Below are 16,295 nucleotides of genomic sequence, written 5' to 3' on the forward strand. Positions count from 1 at the left end.
AACGTGGTTGCCTAGTTACGCACACCGCGACTGTTAACAAAACATTTTACATTTCATTCATTCTTATATATCCAATATAATTTTATTTAATATTCCCATCTTTTTTTCCACAATACATTTACAATGTGTTTTACCAAATTGATGAGTGAAGCAGGGCGTCGTCGTACACTAGATCAACCAAACGCAGGTCGTTTGTGAGGCTGCTGGTTCTGACGTTCATGTGCAAATGTGTGTATCGAAAGCTACTTATTTTCTGAGTTAAAATATTTAAAGTTTATAGTGTAACTATTGTTTAACGTATTATATACTTAATCTTATAACTTACTTATGTATAATATAATATAGCATTCATATAATCCTACAGTTCAAACTACAGTCCGGCCTCTAGCTCATAAATGCCAGAGGAGAACTGGCCCCCGACTGAGCCTGGGTTCTCCCAAGGTTTTTTTTCTCAATTAGGTCACCTGATGGGAGTTTTAGGACACCATTAGGTCACTTGATGGAGTTTTTCGGTTCCTTGCCACTGTTGCCTTTGGCTTGCTCAGTTGGGGATATTTTGGGGATATTTAATTTAATTTCATCAATCAATAAATTCCTCTTAAAACAAACTTTGTTGTATTATTTTAATTTAATACTGTGAAGCTGCTTTGATACAATCTGTATTGTGAAAAGCGCTATACAAATAAACTTGACTTGACTTGACTTGACTTAATACTTAAAAATACCCCGATGAAAATGAACCATGCTTTTACTATAGTAAAAGTGTAGTAACCATGTTTCTTTGGTTGGACTGATAAAGTTAACATTTGTACAGCCACAGTATTACTACAAATAAGTCAGACACAAACATCAAAAGAAATACATAAAAAAAGACACTTGCATGACACTGTAAGTTATAGCCTTTTTATTTAGCCTATTGTTTTGTAGCCTGCAATGAGGCGCTCAGTATCTTCATCGGACCCTACAAGATAAACACGGTACTTTTTTGGCACAACATAAACCCATTAATATTACGAGACAATAAAATATCACTTTAATTAGGGTTAAACATTTGAATTCTTACTCTTAAAAACTATGGGCGCATCTCCGCTGCTGCATCCGACTGCCTTTACATCACCACCATCACCGCAAAGCTCCTCCCTCCCGCACGCAATGGGTTGTGGGCAATATTAGCCGTTAGTGTGCATTGATCTGCACTTCGAATTCTAACCGGAAATAGTAGACCATCCGGGTATCTTTGGAATACTCATTTCAACATATTACGATTTGGGACGTACTAATTCTAGTTTCGCATACTATTTAGGACGGATAGTATGCGAATTGGGACTCAGCAAGTGTTTTCCCCCACGCCGACTCCACCCTCGCCACGCCCCCAACTATGACTTGATGCCGACTGTATGTATGCTGCCTTCACGTGCTATCGGAAATTTCCTACTTTCCTGCTTCCCCCAAGTCGTGATTATGAGCTCATATCATTCATGTCCTATTTTTTTAATTAGGAAACTAGTTCCGATAGCACGTGAAGGCATCATTAGCCTACATCTACTTAACATCTTTTCAAGAACACTCGTTGCGTTGTGACAGTGACAGTAAGACCCGCCTTCTTTGATTTGATTGGCCATCTCGGTCATTTTGACACTAACGAGCGCTGTTAGATCGCTAAGGTGGGCTACAGACTAAAAAATGTAGCCTAACTTTTAAAACTTTTTGTCATCCTAACAACAAACAGGGTTACTCATTCTATAGCCTATACTAAATGATAAGAGACAGATAAAATTAGAAAATATGAACTAGGCCTATATATTATTATTATTGTATCCCCCCAAGCCCCCTGTGTAGTTTACTTCAAATGTTCACAAAATTTAGCCTAACTTAAGATACCTGTTCATTCATAGTAGCAATAAATGGTCTAAGTCATCTTTGTCAGTAAATACTGGCTATCTCAAATTGTCTGGGTCTCGACTCGACGTAAAGAAATGTTTTTAACGTAGGCTAATTGTAGGCCTAGGCAAGGCTACTTGCTACACCCTTTATTGTGGAGTAATATCGAAATTGTGATGCTTTAGTATTGTGCACTGCAGATTCATCACCTAATTGCACCTGTTACCCAATACCACACCTTAGACGTCAGCCTATAGCCTACCTTTGAAATACTCTGTCCCAATTTTTTTCTTGTCAGTCTTTAAACTTTGAACTGAAACGCATCGCATAGAGCATCGCAAGGACTATCGACAGGAATATTGTTTGCTTTTTTCATGGTTATGACTTTGAATGAAGGAAGACGGTAAGACACTGGACAAATGAAGAATGAATTAATAATAAAAAAGAACTGATAAATGAACATGTTAAACAATGAATTTTATCTGCGTTTAATTAAGCGGTTTTTGTATAACATTTAAACTCATCTCTGTTCGCAGACTGATATGCCACTTTATCGATAATTAGCCTACATTTAATGCTATAATACATTAAATGTGATAATGCTATAATATACATGTGTGTTCTAATTTAGTATATTCGTTAGAGATAAAGAAAAAACAAAACGTTGTCTGTTAACAAAGAATGGTAACAATATGGTAACACTTTACAATAAAGGTACATGAATAATGTAATAAAACTTGAACTAATACTTAGCCTACTTCAACATGAACTCATTAGTGAAGACATGAACAAATCATGAACCAATGAAGAGATATCCTTAACTACGGCTGGAGGATTCATGTAGACTAATAACAGCAGCCTTAGCCTACATGTTAACATTTAGGGGTAAACTAAACCAAAGTCTCTATAAGAGAAAATATTTTGACTGAAATAAATTTAAACAATTTATTATTGACATCTGCAGCATAAAGACTGGATGGCGCAGGATTGTCATTATTTTCACTGATTCTCCTTGTCAAACTAAATACTAATCCACTAATAATTGATCTTAAAAATCTTAATCTGTTTTGTGATCTTTTTCCTATAACCCCAACCTGTTGTTACTTATTGCTAGCTAAATAAAAAATAACAATAAAAAACCTGCAAAGTATAGCCTACATTTGTTAAACAGAACTTCCCACACTGGATGCCAAACGCCACGTCTTTAGAATAAGAAAATATTTCAGAATCCTGGATTATAATGCATTATTATTGTCCTAAAGCCTGGGCTACATAAAGACTAAGATTCTAAATGTTAATATAAGAATCAATGATAATATAATAAGTTAGATGTAAAATATGTATTATATAGGCTACAGATCATGGTTCTCCCACGATTCTGAAAACAAAACATTAGACAACTAAACAAAATAAAGTTAGCTTGCTTACAAAATCATAAATCAGATGTAGGCTATGTACAATTGTAGTACTCCTGTAAGTAACAAGACAATGAAGAGAAGAACGCATTTGTGATGGCTTCTCGTCTCTGCATTTACTACGAAATCAATAAAAGTATATGCATACAACTGTAAACATTTTACATATTCAGGGTTTACAATTGCCAAAGTGACACCCTAATGGATAATTTTTATATTTAAAACACTTTAACTAGCATTTACCCTTTATCTAAATAATAATGAGAATGATGATGTAAAACACAAACGGCCTGTACTCACTATTACACAATAACATTACGATGTCCAGCAATCGATTTAAATAGTAGCCTACTGGGTTTAATTAGTCGTTTAATGAGGTCTAATATATGTTGTTAATGGCGAGAATTTTCACGTGAAGAAATACATAGATCAGACTATTTATAAGCTTGTTTTTAAATGGTCCAGTGGCGGAATTTTTGCCAAGCGTGTCAGAGGTTCGGGTTCTAATCCGCACTCTTATAGGTTTTTATTTATTTATTTTTTAGCAAAACCGATTATGTTTATCAGTGGTTGTAGGCTATATCAGGCAGTATGGGACTCGTTTGTGTGCATTTTGTTTTGTAATTTCACCGGAACGAATAGAGAGTCTCCACAACGGACCGAAGCGCGCGTCCGAGTGAAGACTGTGCGCGAGCCACAAGAGAACACAGTATCCGCGCCATAGACATAATAAATACATAGACGCCCTATTGGCCGCTTTGGAACGTTGCTGCGATACGTCATCGCGTCCGCCATTTTGCGGAGGACTGCGCTGTAATCAAATGCAAGTAAACAGGTGAGCTTCGGTTTTTCTGGATAAAAACCAAAAAAAAAGTACATTTATCAACTGATTTCAGTGGTTTGTATGTGGTGTACAAAAAAGTTCCATCCCTAAAATCTCGATAGTTAGACTTAGGCCTATAACATTTTTTTTTTTATTATTATTTTTTTTTTTTTATAAGGAATGGCCAAAGCTCAGACTTGTCATGTATTTGGCTTTTTATTCTTGGATAAGAATTGTGAACACCCCCATACTGAGATATAATTTAATTTTCACATTCAATTAAATAAAGTTTCCTTATTGTGGAAAAAGCATATTCTGCCATTGACCCGATTTTAGCAACAACAAAGATAACTGATGGATCCTTTATGGTAATACATATGATATGGTTCAACTACAGTGCAATGAAAATAGTAAATATAAGATAAAGTGAGAAGTAGGCTAATAGTAAATAGTTTAGTCAATAAAATAAACAAACCGTATACAGCAAATAAAATAGTAATGAAAATAGTAATGAAAAGTATAATTATAAAATATCATAAGTACTATAATATAAAAATATATTGATAATAGCATATAGTTTATGTATAATACTATAATAATAGCAATATAATATGAAATATCAATTACAGAATATAGACAATAAAAAATAATAAGTTAAATTGTTACTATGAATAGTACAATAATTTAACAGCATAACTAATAGATTGATAATCGCAAGTGGTATTATTATAATAACAATAATTAATAATGTAAATTTATATATTTAAAAATATTCTTACATAGGCTATATAAAATAAAATGACTCAACCCTGTCTCTTTTTGTTAAATTTCAGTTTTTAAAAGGTATAAGAATCTATACAAGTCAAGAAATAAAGTAAACGATTCAGTCAAACACACAGCAGGCTACAACGTTAAAGTTAAATAGCTTAAATAAAGTTATGAAACTTCACTTTGCCCTCAGCCAAAACGATTTGCCAAGGAACAAATTATAGATTATTGAGACCAAAGATCGCCCGTTAGATATACACAAGACGAATTATTCTCATGTTTAACCACTAGACTAAAGACATCAGATCCAGCGGCGGGCGAACGTCAGAAGCACTAGCCGAGGTAAGGCTGTTCTCGGCGGGGTACATGAGCGCTGAGCGCCCGGTGATCGCTGGAATTCGCAACTCCGAAACCGTCAGATAACATTTTTTAAATAGGCGCTATCTTTATAAATAAACCACAGATTTGAGCTTTAAACAACTACATTGTCGACTGAAAAACTCTTAAAACTACATTTCGTGACACAATAACAGTAGTAGCCTATTTTTTAAATTTCGCGGCCTTTCTCCTCTGAAAATAAAAATAGTAAATGAAATACAACCAGAAACAAATTTTCAGTTTTGCTTGTGAAAGGTAATTCCCTGAGACCTGTTTTCAATTGTGTGGCGATTTGTAAAGCCCCAAGCAGCACACGAAATAGGCATTTTTCTCAATTCTCGTTATGAGAGGTATGGGAAAGTTGCCCTCCGCAGTATGGCGGCGCCGTTGACGTACGATCCAGCGGCCAATAGGGCGTCTATGTATTTATTATGTCTATGATCCGCGCCACTGATCGCAGCGGGAACGAGGAATGAATGCTCTGCTAGTTAACTGGAAATATTTTATTTATTTGTATTGATACATTCGTACCGCGAGATGTTTCAAAACTGGTGGGGACAATATCGACCTTAGCAAATGTCCCACCCGTCCCATCCGTAAATTACGCATATGCTAGGTGGTTCTGTCCTTTTTACCTATATGGGGAGGCTGCAGACCTGGAGCCGGTAGATCTACGCCCCTAGCAGTTTTACGCCCCTGGCAGTTTTACGCCCCTGCTGTTCCTGATGCGTCCAGTAGGGGGATATGCTGCGAAATAACACCATTAAATCGATGCTCAAAACTTACACAATAATAACCGTCCAGTTCATAGATTTTGCCCGAATTTGTGGTTTTTGTTAATTTAAATATTAAACGTTTTAGTATAAATCTGCACTGCACTGTGGATTAAAATATCTCTAGATATTAGGTTGGGCTTCACTCAGCCTATACAGAAGACTATTTGTTTTCATGAATTAAAAAATAACACACATAGTTGGATCAGATGACAAGTAATGATATATGACCTACTATAGAATAGTTAATTGAATATTGAATACATTAATATTGAATAAATAGTAATAATAATAATACTAATTAATAATAATAGAATATTCACTGTATGTTTTTATACAGGAGACTGAGTGAAATATGTTGTTGTGAATTTATATAAAGTTACAATTAGATATTAAACATATTTAGCCCATTAGACAGCACCGTGTAATCATGTGGATTCTCGATTAAATATCTGCTGTACTATTCACTTAGTCATCATACAGCTACAAAACAGTGTCCTTCATAGCATTTTATGAAGACAAACACAATTTATCCCTTTTCTAAAATTCCAAGGGCCATTTATAAGAAAGAGACAATATTTTTGTTCACAAAAACATTATTTATCAACACCATTTATGAATTATGATGACTCCCCTATGGCTTGCCACTCTGCTTTAACTGTTTTTCTATCCTCCTGTCAAAGTGCTTCTGCTCACTGATAAAAAAAAAATAATAATTAAACAAACAAATGTAAAAAGGACATCCATGGTGAATTTGATTTTGTCAAATTCAAAAGCAGCAGGACTCACTGTTAAATTTTGTATAAAATTCCTGAATCCTTAATTTTTTATCACAGTTGCTTTTGTACATTTCATCATTATTCATTATATCAATTCATTTTTTCCTTCATTAGTGAAATTCTAAATACACCTCCGCAATTCATCAGTTCAGGACACATTTACAAAATAAAGTGTAATAGAAATGTATATTGAAAACATGCTTAACAGTTTATGACAACTAGTCAGCCATTTTGCATTTAATGACTTATGCAAGGAACTAATGCCTAGATGTTTTGAGTATGACAATTCAACAGAGAAATAGCATAATAGGCCTATATTTTGATCAACATGACATAAAGAGTTGATAATGTAGGAAACAGCAGACAGTTGTACATTATGAATTGCATGAATGTACCAAAGCATTTGCAATTTGTATAAAATGATTAATTGCTTTTATGATGTGCACAAGTGAAAGATGATGTGATTTCAGGTGTGATCTGAGAAATGCACCAAAGCAACTGAGATAAACTATAATACTTATTGGAGACCCTGCAGAATCACTGACCCCATGAGTCACAGACCACATAAAAGAAAGTGTTACGAGAACACAAACTGCCTTTTTAATTTGCATTTCATGTGTGTATTTCATTAAAAAAAAGCTAAACTTTAAAAAAATATAAAAAGGACATCCATGGTGAATTTGATCTAGTCACTGTGTGTGTGTGTGTGTGTGTGTGTGTGTGTGTGTGTGTGTGTGTGTGTGTGTGTTGCCCAGAATTTATGTCAGATGAGTGTGGATTGCATCAATTTGCTCCTGATCTTCAAAGTACAATGGCACAGGTACTTGTTGGTGGAACACTTTTGGAAAAAGTGTCAAGACACTTTGATTTCTTTTGGCCACTGATGATGGACTGTGCAGAGAAAATTAAAAAAATGACATTAAAAACATGTCCTTGTATGTCTCTGTAAGTCATTTATTTACTAGAGAAGCTATTGGTTTGGAATGCAGTTAAAAAAGAGATGGGTGTTTATAGTTTATAAAAGTTTCGAGAGAGAGAGAGAGAGAGAGAGAGAGAGAGAGAGAGAGAGAGAGAGAGAGAGAGAGAGAGAGAGAGAGAGAGAGAGAGAGAGAGAGAGAGATTTCCATAGCTAAAGCAAACACACACCTTTATTAAGTAAAGCTATTTTAAGAAAAAATTATATTTAGATATAAATGAGATAGTTAGATCATCTCATTTTATAAGAAACAACTCAAACCAGAAAGTAAAGGAGTCTTACCAGAAGAGGCAAGATAAAGACAGGCAACAAAAGAAAATTCAAAAGAAAATTAATTTTGAAAGTGAGTAGAGAAGACTAGGGGCAGCTAAACTTACACGTGGTAAGCTATAACTTATAAATTTAAGCCAGACAGAACATCAACCTGACCGTCCAGAACTTTTTGTCTCTCGAAATAAATGATAGACCTATCCATTGATATAAAGAAATGAATTGATAACTACCTAGCTCTATCAAGCTATTCGTTTATAAATAATAAATGTTGCATCATTGCTAAACAACAATAACTTTAGCGGATTATTTATTATACCTCAATCAATTCGTGTCAATGTACAGCCTCCCCCTACTGGACGCATCAGGAACAGCAGGGGCGTAAAACTGCCAGGGGCGTAAAACTGCTTGGGGCGTAGATCTACCGGCTCCAGGTCTGCAGCCTCCCCTTACTCCTTTTTACACTGGGGTATAGTAAGTCTATATTATTATGTTTATTGGGTCTGCGCTAAATCCTTTCAAAAAAAGAAAAAGAAAAAAGAAGAAAAAAAGAACTCCGTTATTTGTTGCTTAGATGCGGTTGTGTTGAAGTAAGCTAGACATGCGTGTGTGCTGCGCAATTCGACTATATTATTCATATGACTCATGAGCAGTGTTGGGGAAAGTTACTTTGAAAAGTAGGCTATTACATTACAATGCATTACAATAGAGTTTCTCCCTTAAAAAGTAACTAATTGCGTTAGTCACTTTTTAAGAAAAGAGATTTTCTCAACATGGGGACAGGAGAGGAGTAACTTGCGTTGCTTATTTGAAAAAATAACTTTTTTTATATTTTGTTGTAAATTTAAAAGTAATGCAACTAAGTTACTTGGAAAAAGTATCTGATTACGTAACTCAAGTCAAGTTACTTGTAATGTGTTAGCATTAACCCCAACACTGCTCATGGGCTGAGAATGTGCGCTAAATCTGAGCAGATTACATGAACTTCACCAGCAAATTGAGTGAACATAATTTGTGAAACATAACCCACCAAATTGCCTAGTGATTTGACATTGGCTGTTTCTCAATTCCAAGAACGCAAAGAACAGACTTGCGTTCTCTTTGAGACTGGTCTTGCCAGGCGACCTTGAAAGAACGAACTCGGAAGGACGCGACAACACAGAACGCATCTTTATGAGAATTGAGATGTGCTGCGATGCTGCTTAACTGACCATCTCGGCAAATACAACACAACATCACAAACATATGTCACAACCTTTTAAACATTTCTTTCATATTATTATAGACATTGTTTTCATAGTTTATATCTTTTTTATTTTACCATGTGTATTTATGAGTAGCCTATGTGTTACCTATGTTTTGTCAATGTTAAGATTCTTTTTAATATGCCAATAAAAATAAAAAATACTGCCTTTATCACTGTATTAAAATGAAGCAAAAGAGACCGCCAAATGTAAACTTTCACGAGCTGTCACGTATGTCGAGCTTGCAGCGGGATTAAAGGGATAGTTCACTTTGAAATACAATTTTGGTATGTTTTAGCTTACCTCAAGGGCATCCAAGATGTAGGTGTCTTTTTTTCCGCAGTAGTTTCAATTTTGATATTTTTAGGTCAAACCGTTCTTGTCTGTCAGTCATATAATGCAGGTCGATGGTCACTTGTCTCAAACAGCATGCACAGAGTCCAAATTAAAACAATTCCCCGTCGTCCAAACTAAACAATTCCCCAACGGTTTCGCAGTAGCCATGCAAGGCGACATCTATTGTATATATCTATACCCGCCCGCGCTCTCAGATCACTTGGACGTGGCTTAGTTCAAGAGGTAAAAAATATATAAAAACTGTTCGTTTTCTCACACAAACCGCTCGTTTCGTGTCTTAGGCCATCAATGTGTACTTACGATGGGGAATTGTTTAATTTGGAAGACGGGGAATTGTTTTAATTTGGACTCTGTGCATGCTATTTGAGACAAGTGACCATCGACCTGCATTATGACAGACAATAACGGTTTGACCTAAAAATATCAAAATTGAAACTACTGCGGAAAAAAAGACACCTACATCTTGGATGCCCTTGAGGTAAGCTAAAACATACTAAAATTTAATTTCAAAGTGAACTATCCCTTTAAACACATTTCACAAAAAGGTCACAATTCATGCACATTTTTATTGAAAACAAGAGAAAACTACATTAAAAGCACACTGTCCTAGGCTCTTTACCTGCTTTAACGGCATCCTCTTTTCTATCCTGATCAGGAAGAATACTTATTTATAGATATTCCAGTGTTTTTTTTTTGTAGAACAATTAAAATAACAGATTTTTTTTTTTTTTTTTTGTAGAATTTTTTTTCTTTTCAAGCAGAATGGCATTAGGACAATTGTATTCACCCTATGTAAGTACTTAAAATTATCTCTTTATAATATATGTGTTCTACAGATTGTTTTGGAATTGTTTTGTTTTTAGCTAGATATACACAAAAATTATATAAAAAAAATATATAACACTGTGTTTCTCTTTACAGTGTGCCTGTGGTGTGCAATTCATGGAGCTGAGTAAGTGGAATTATAATTAATTGTTTGTATTCTCAATCATGTATCACACACATGCACACACACGCACACACGCACGCACGCGCACACACACACACACACACAATGATAATGAGTTTTTTCTCGAACTGCATCGATGATGACACTTTGGGTAAGGCCCTTAGCGTAATGCATCTGAAGTATGAATGAAATGCCGCCGGCACGAGCAAAAAAACAAAACAAAAAATCTGCGCCGCGAAGCGGTTTTCTATTATCTATCATTTCACTGTGTGGGGAATTGGCAAATTTGCGCCCCCTGCAGCTGCAGGCGCCCCTGCTTGCTGAGAAGATGCCGTGCACAGAAGTTGTTTGTTTGAGAAGGGGAAAGGGGAGGGGGCGCGGAGGCGCGGGCGCGGATGACAGTTCACCTCTGGGTCTCTCCCAAATGGAACGGACAAGGGGGGGAACGGGGATCCATATAGTTATCTAAGTCAGTCAGTCACACCTCGACTTTCTTCCAAATAACGCACATTTCATTCATAATATTATAAATACAGGCCTCTATATTTCCTGCACATTTTTGTTTTTCTGAATTGTCTGAATGGCTAATAAAAATAGGTAATACAAAACGATTGCTTGGTCACCACCACCAAGGTGAATTGGTTTAGTCTTGACTTCTGGTCGTGACTCGTCGTGAGTGACAGTTGGTATGGGGGGGATCATGCCACTGATTACGGGTCTACTCTGCAGTAAAGATTCTGTGGCTGGCATCTCGCATTTGCAGAGGCAGCGCGTAGATTAAAAGTCTGCATTGCATTACAGAATCTAGTGGCTTGGATCTCGCATTTGCAACGTTCGCAAAAAACCCCCAAAATAACGACTTTATTCCACTATTCATTTCCTTCTCTCTGGGCCTCGAGTTAGTTGACGTAGTGTTTTAGCGCAGCGCATCTGTGTTGTACGTCACACGTAGGCTCACTATTGGCTGACGCTGGTCATGTGTTTGATGCGTGTGACGTACAAAACAGAAGCGCTGCGCTAAAACACTACGTGAACTAACTCGAGGCCCAGAGAGAAGGAAATTAATAGTAGAATAAAGTCGTTATAATTTTTATTTTTTTTGCGCACAAAAAGTATTCTCGTCGCTTGATAAATTTAAGATTGAGCCACTGTAGTCACTTGGACTATATTAACGATGTCTTTAATAACTATTCTGGGCCAGCAAGTTTCAATCCCTTAGAAGCCTATGGAGGAGTGATCTAGCTCTCAGATTTAATCAAAAATATCTTAATTTGTGTTCCGAAGATGAACGAAGGTCTTACAGGTTTGGAACAACATGAGGGTGAGTAATTACTGACAGAATTTTCATTTTTGGGTGAACTAACCCTTTAAATAGCTACATCCCCTTGGTAAAAGCTCAACAAAAGGACTCATATCAGCGTCATTTAACCAAGTTTCAGTGATAAAAAGAAAGTCCAGCCCATACGTTACATAATAGTCATTCAGGATGAATATTTTGTTGACAAGTGAACATGCATTTATCAAAGCCATAAGCACTGGTCGACTCAACGGACCGATTAGAGGAAGAAACAGCACTTAGCTTCATTGCCCCAGCTCGTCTCACAGAGCGCAAATTTGAATGCACCACGCCTCCGCGTCTCGTCTCTCTCCGTGTAGTCCAACGCAATGATGTTGATGTGGCAGGCAGAACATGTATCAAATAGGAAGGCCGCGACTCCGCCATTGGTCTAACTCCACTATTCCTTAATTTCTTAAGTTTCACCAAGACTCCAGCCCGTATGCCTCGTCTCCTGCGGCGTCTCCTCTTCCAGCACGCGCATCCAGTTACTTGACAGACTTTCATCGGCGGCTGTAACATGCATGGCTGTTCTGCGAACAATTTCAAGTTCAAATCACGGCTGCACATATCCAAAGCCATAGATCGAAGACTTAGCAACGAAAGGCGATCATAGATCAACTGTGACCAATCCAAATGATTGCTAAAACATAAAAGTAAAACAAACAAACAAAAAACAGACATCCTAAATGTGGAGCGACGGCAAGCCAATACACAACCTGGCACCATCTTGAAAACACTATCTAAGTGTCATGATAGATCTAAGGGTATTTTTCAACATGAAAAATACTTCCACATATCCATCCTTCCATCTCACAGGACGTTCCTGAGGTTCGCTTTTGGGGGCGAAGCATTCCTATATTGGGTTCTTCCGTTCGGCCTAGCTCTCTCCCCTTGCACGTTTACCAAATGGATGGATGCAGCTCTAGCTCCACTGAGGGTTCAGGGTATCAGGGTGCTAAATTATATCGACGACTGGCTTTTTATGGCCCAGTCACAAGAGCTGGCAGTTCGGCATCGATATGTCGTCCTTGCCCACAACCAGAGCTTGGGGTTGAGACTCAACATGAAAACGAGCATTTTGACTACAGCCCAGAGAACCACGTACCTGGGAGTGGTGTGGGACTCGGTCACTATGCGGGTACAATTGTCTACTGCACGAATCGAGTCCATCCTGGCCATGGTGACCAGGATAAAAGCTAGGCCAAGCCATCACTGTAAAACACTTTCAAAGAGTGCTAGGACTCATGACAGCAGTGTCCAACATCATTCCATTTGGCCTGCTGCACATGTGTAGAATCTTTGTGGAAAAAAGCTTGGTTTCTGTCCCAAGGCCCCGTGCTGGGAGCGTCATGTCGCCGGAAAGCCGCTTCGACAGACGCCTTCCTCAAGGGCTGGCAGGGCTCTGAGGAGCTTCTTTCCAGACCTCAGGGGTCACCACACAGACAATGTGTTGGTGGTCTCCTACTTGATTCATCAGGGGATTCTGAATTCGTGACCTCTATCCAGATTGGCGCATTAGATCCTCCTGTGGTCCCAGGGGAAACTGCTAAATCTCAGAGCAATGCACGTCCCAGGAGACCAGAATCAGAGAGCATACATCCTGTCGAGGCAGGGGCTGAGGCCCGGGGAATGGAGACTTCACACCGAGGTGGTGAAGTCGATATGCGAGAGCTTCGGCCCAGTGGAAGTAGATTTGTTCGCGTCTCGACATGTCCCACTGTCCACTTTGGTTTTCTCTTATTGCCCCATTGGGGTTGGATGCCATGGTACAGATGTGGATGAGGCCACGCCTTTGGGCCTGGCCCCTGAGGGGGCTCAGTACCTAGAGGCTGGCCTGTCAGCTGGAGTGGTTGAGACCATACTCAATTCCAGAGCTCCTTCTACGAGGAGATTGTATGGCCTAAAGTGGAATGTGTTTCCACTTGGTGTAGAGAGCGTGAGGTGGGCCCAGTTAATTGCCCGGTTGGCTTCAGTGCTGGAGCTCCTCCAAGATCGCTTCTCGGTTGGTCTTACCTTGTCCACACTCAAGGTGTACGTGGCTGCCATTGCAGCTTTCCACGCTCCTCTGGGTGATGGGCCTCTGAGGAGACATCAGCTTGTCATACATTTCCTCCATGGGGTTCAGAGGATGAGACCTGCGGCTCGTACCAGAGTTCCCACATGGGACCTGGCAGTGGTTCTCGAACGGCTGGTCGAGGCCCCCTTCGAATCTCTTGAGTTGGCTGAGGCCAAGAACCTTTCCCTCAAGTTTGGCGGCGGATGAAGAAAGACATTCTGCTCTGCACTGTCAGAGCTCTCAAGATATATCTCCAGAGGACTTCTTCATGGCGTAAGTCAGACCAGTTGCTGGTGTGCTTCGGGTCGCCCAAGAAGGAGCTTCCCGCATTCAAACAGACCATCAGTAACTGGATCGTTCAGGCTATCTCTATGGTCTTTCAGGTGCGCAGCTTGCCTTCACCTTTGGCCGTGAGGGCTCATTCAACCAGAGGCATGGCGTCCTCTAGAGCCCGCCTTTTAGGGAACCCGATCCAAGAAGTGTGCGATGCATCAGGATGGGCCACCCCTCATATTTCTATCAGATTCTATAGCCTGGACATTCCTTCTACGCCAGGCACTCTAGTGTTCTAGTCTTAAGTGTGCCTGTGCACAGCTTCACACTGGGACAGGAAGAGCTCATTGTGGCATAGTGGGTACTCGTTCTCCAAAGTGTCGTCATCGACGCAGTTCGAGTTCCCTTGAAAGGGAAAGTCTCGGGTTACAACTGTAACCCTTGTTCCCTGAGAAGGAAACGAGACACTGCGTCCCGTCGCCACGCCTTTCCCTGCCTGGGAACGTCTTGCTTCATCGCAGAAGCTAATTATGTTGTGTGCCGGCGTCCCTTTGAAGCTTCTGTGTATGCCGTCACATGTTACATCAATACGCAGCACCAATCAGGATTGGATTAGTTTCATTCATATTTCTGATACGTTACGCGAAGGGCATTCCCCAAAGTGTCGTCATCGACGCATTGTCTCGTTCCTTTCTCAGGGAACAAGGGTTACAGTCGTAACCCGAGACGTTCTCTAAATTATAAATACATATAATTTTATACATGAAATATATAGAGATATCATATATATTTTATTGTTTTATATACAATATAATATAATTTAATATAATATTATTTTGTTTTAAATTAGTGTTTCAACAACTGCAGAAACCACTACTACAACCACAACTCCAACTTCAGTTGACTCTGCAACAACTGCAACTGAAACAACATATACAGCATCCACTTCAACAACAGTTATAACTTTAGAAACTACAACACATGCTTCGACAACAATGCCTACAACTTCAGAAACAAAAACTGCATCTTCAACAACAAATATAGCATCAACAACCCTAACTGAACCTTCCACTACTACATTAGCTCCAACGTCCTCTGAAGCACAAAGTACAACAACAGCTCCGACAACAATGCCACCTGTAACCACAACTACTGAAGCTGTCACAACAACAAATGTTAGTTCAGAAACCTCAACTGTTGTTTCAACTACAATTTCTACAACTTCAGAAACTTCAACTGCTCCTCCAACCACCACAACTATAGCTGAACCCACAACAATAAATGTTAGTCCAGAAACCTCAACTGTTGTTTCAACTACAATTTCTACAACTTCGGAAACTTCAACTGCACCTCCAACCACCACAACTATAGCTGAACCCACAACAACAAATGTTAGTCCAGAAACCTCAACTGTTGTTTCAACTACAATTTCCACAACTTCAGAAACTTCAACTGCACCTCCAACCACCACAACTATAGCTGAACCCACAACATCAATTGGCCTCACAACAACTCAAGATCCCACAACCACTGTAGTGACTACAGAAACAACACCTCTTACTTCAACAGTGGTGCCCACAACTTCAGAAAGTACAACATCAGAAACTACAGCTACAGCTTCAACAACCATAACTTCATTGCCCACTACTACGACATCAGCTCCAACTTCATCTGAATCTCCAACTTCAACAACAGTTACAACTTTAGAAACTACAACACTTGCTTCAACAACAATGCCTACAACTTCAGGAACAACAACTGCATCTTCAACAACAAATATAGCATCAACAACCCTAACTGAACCTTCCACTACTACATTAGTTCCAACGTCCTCTGAAGCACAAAGTACAACAACAGCTCCGACCACAATGCCACCTGTAACCACAACTACTGAAGCTGTCACAACAACAAATGTTAGTCCAGAAACCTCAACTGTTGTTTCAACTACAATTTCTACAACTTCAGAAACTTCAACTGCTCCTCCAACCACCACAACTATAGCTGAACCCACAAC

The 16,295-nt window shown here is 38.7% G+C and overlaps 1 long non-coding RNA gene across 1 annotated transcript; it reads left to right on the forward strand.

Annotated features, from left to right (window-relative positions):
- Positions 1-2,183: 2,183 nt before the first annotated feature.
- Positions 2,184-16,094, forward strand: LOC309495312. The gene is made up of 4 exons (XR_014204613.1): positions 2,184-2,284; positions 10,404-10,456; positions 10,586-10,616; positions 15,132-16,094. It is a non-coding gene; the product is annotated as an uncharacterized lncRNA (long non-coding RNA).
- The last annotated feature ends 201 nt before the right edge of the window (positions 16,095-16,295 follow it).

Source organism: Leuciscus leuciscus (assembly GCF_965113295.1).
Source record: "Leuciscus leuciscus genome assembly, chromosome: 3".
NCBI classification, from domain to species: Eukaryota; Metazoa; Chordata; class Actinopteri; order Cypriniformes; family Leuciscidae; genus Leuciscus; species Leuciscus leuciscus.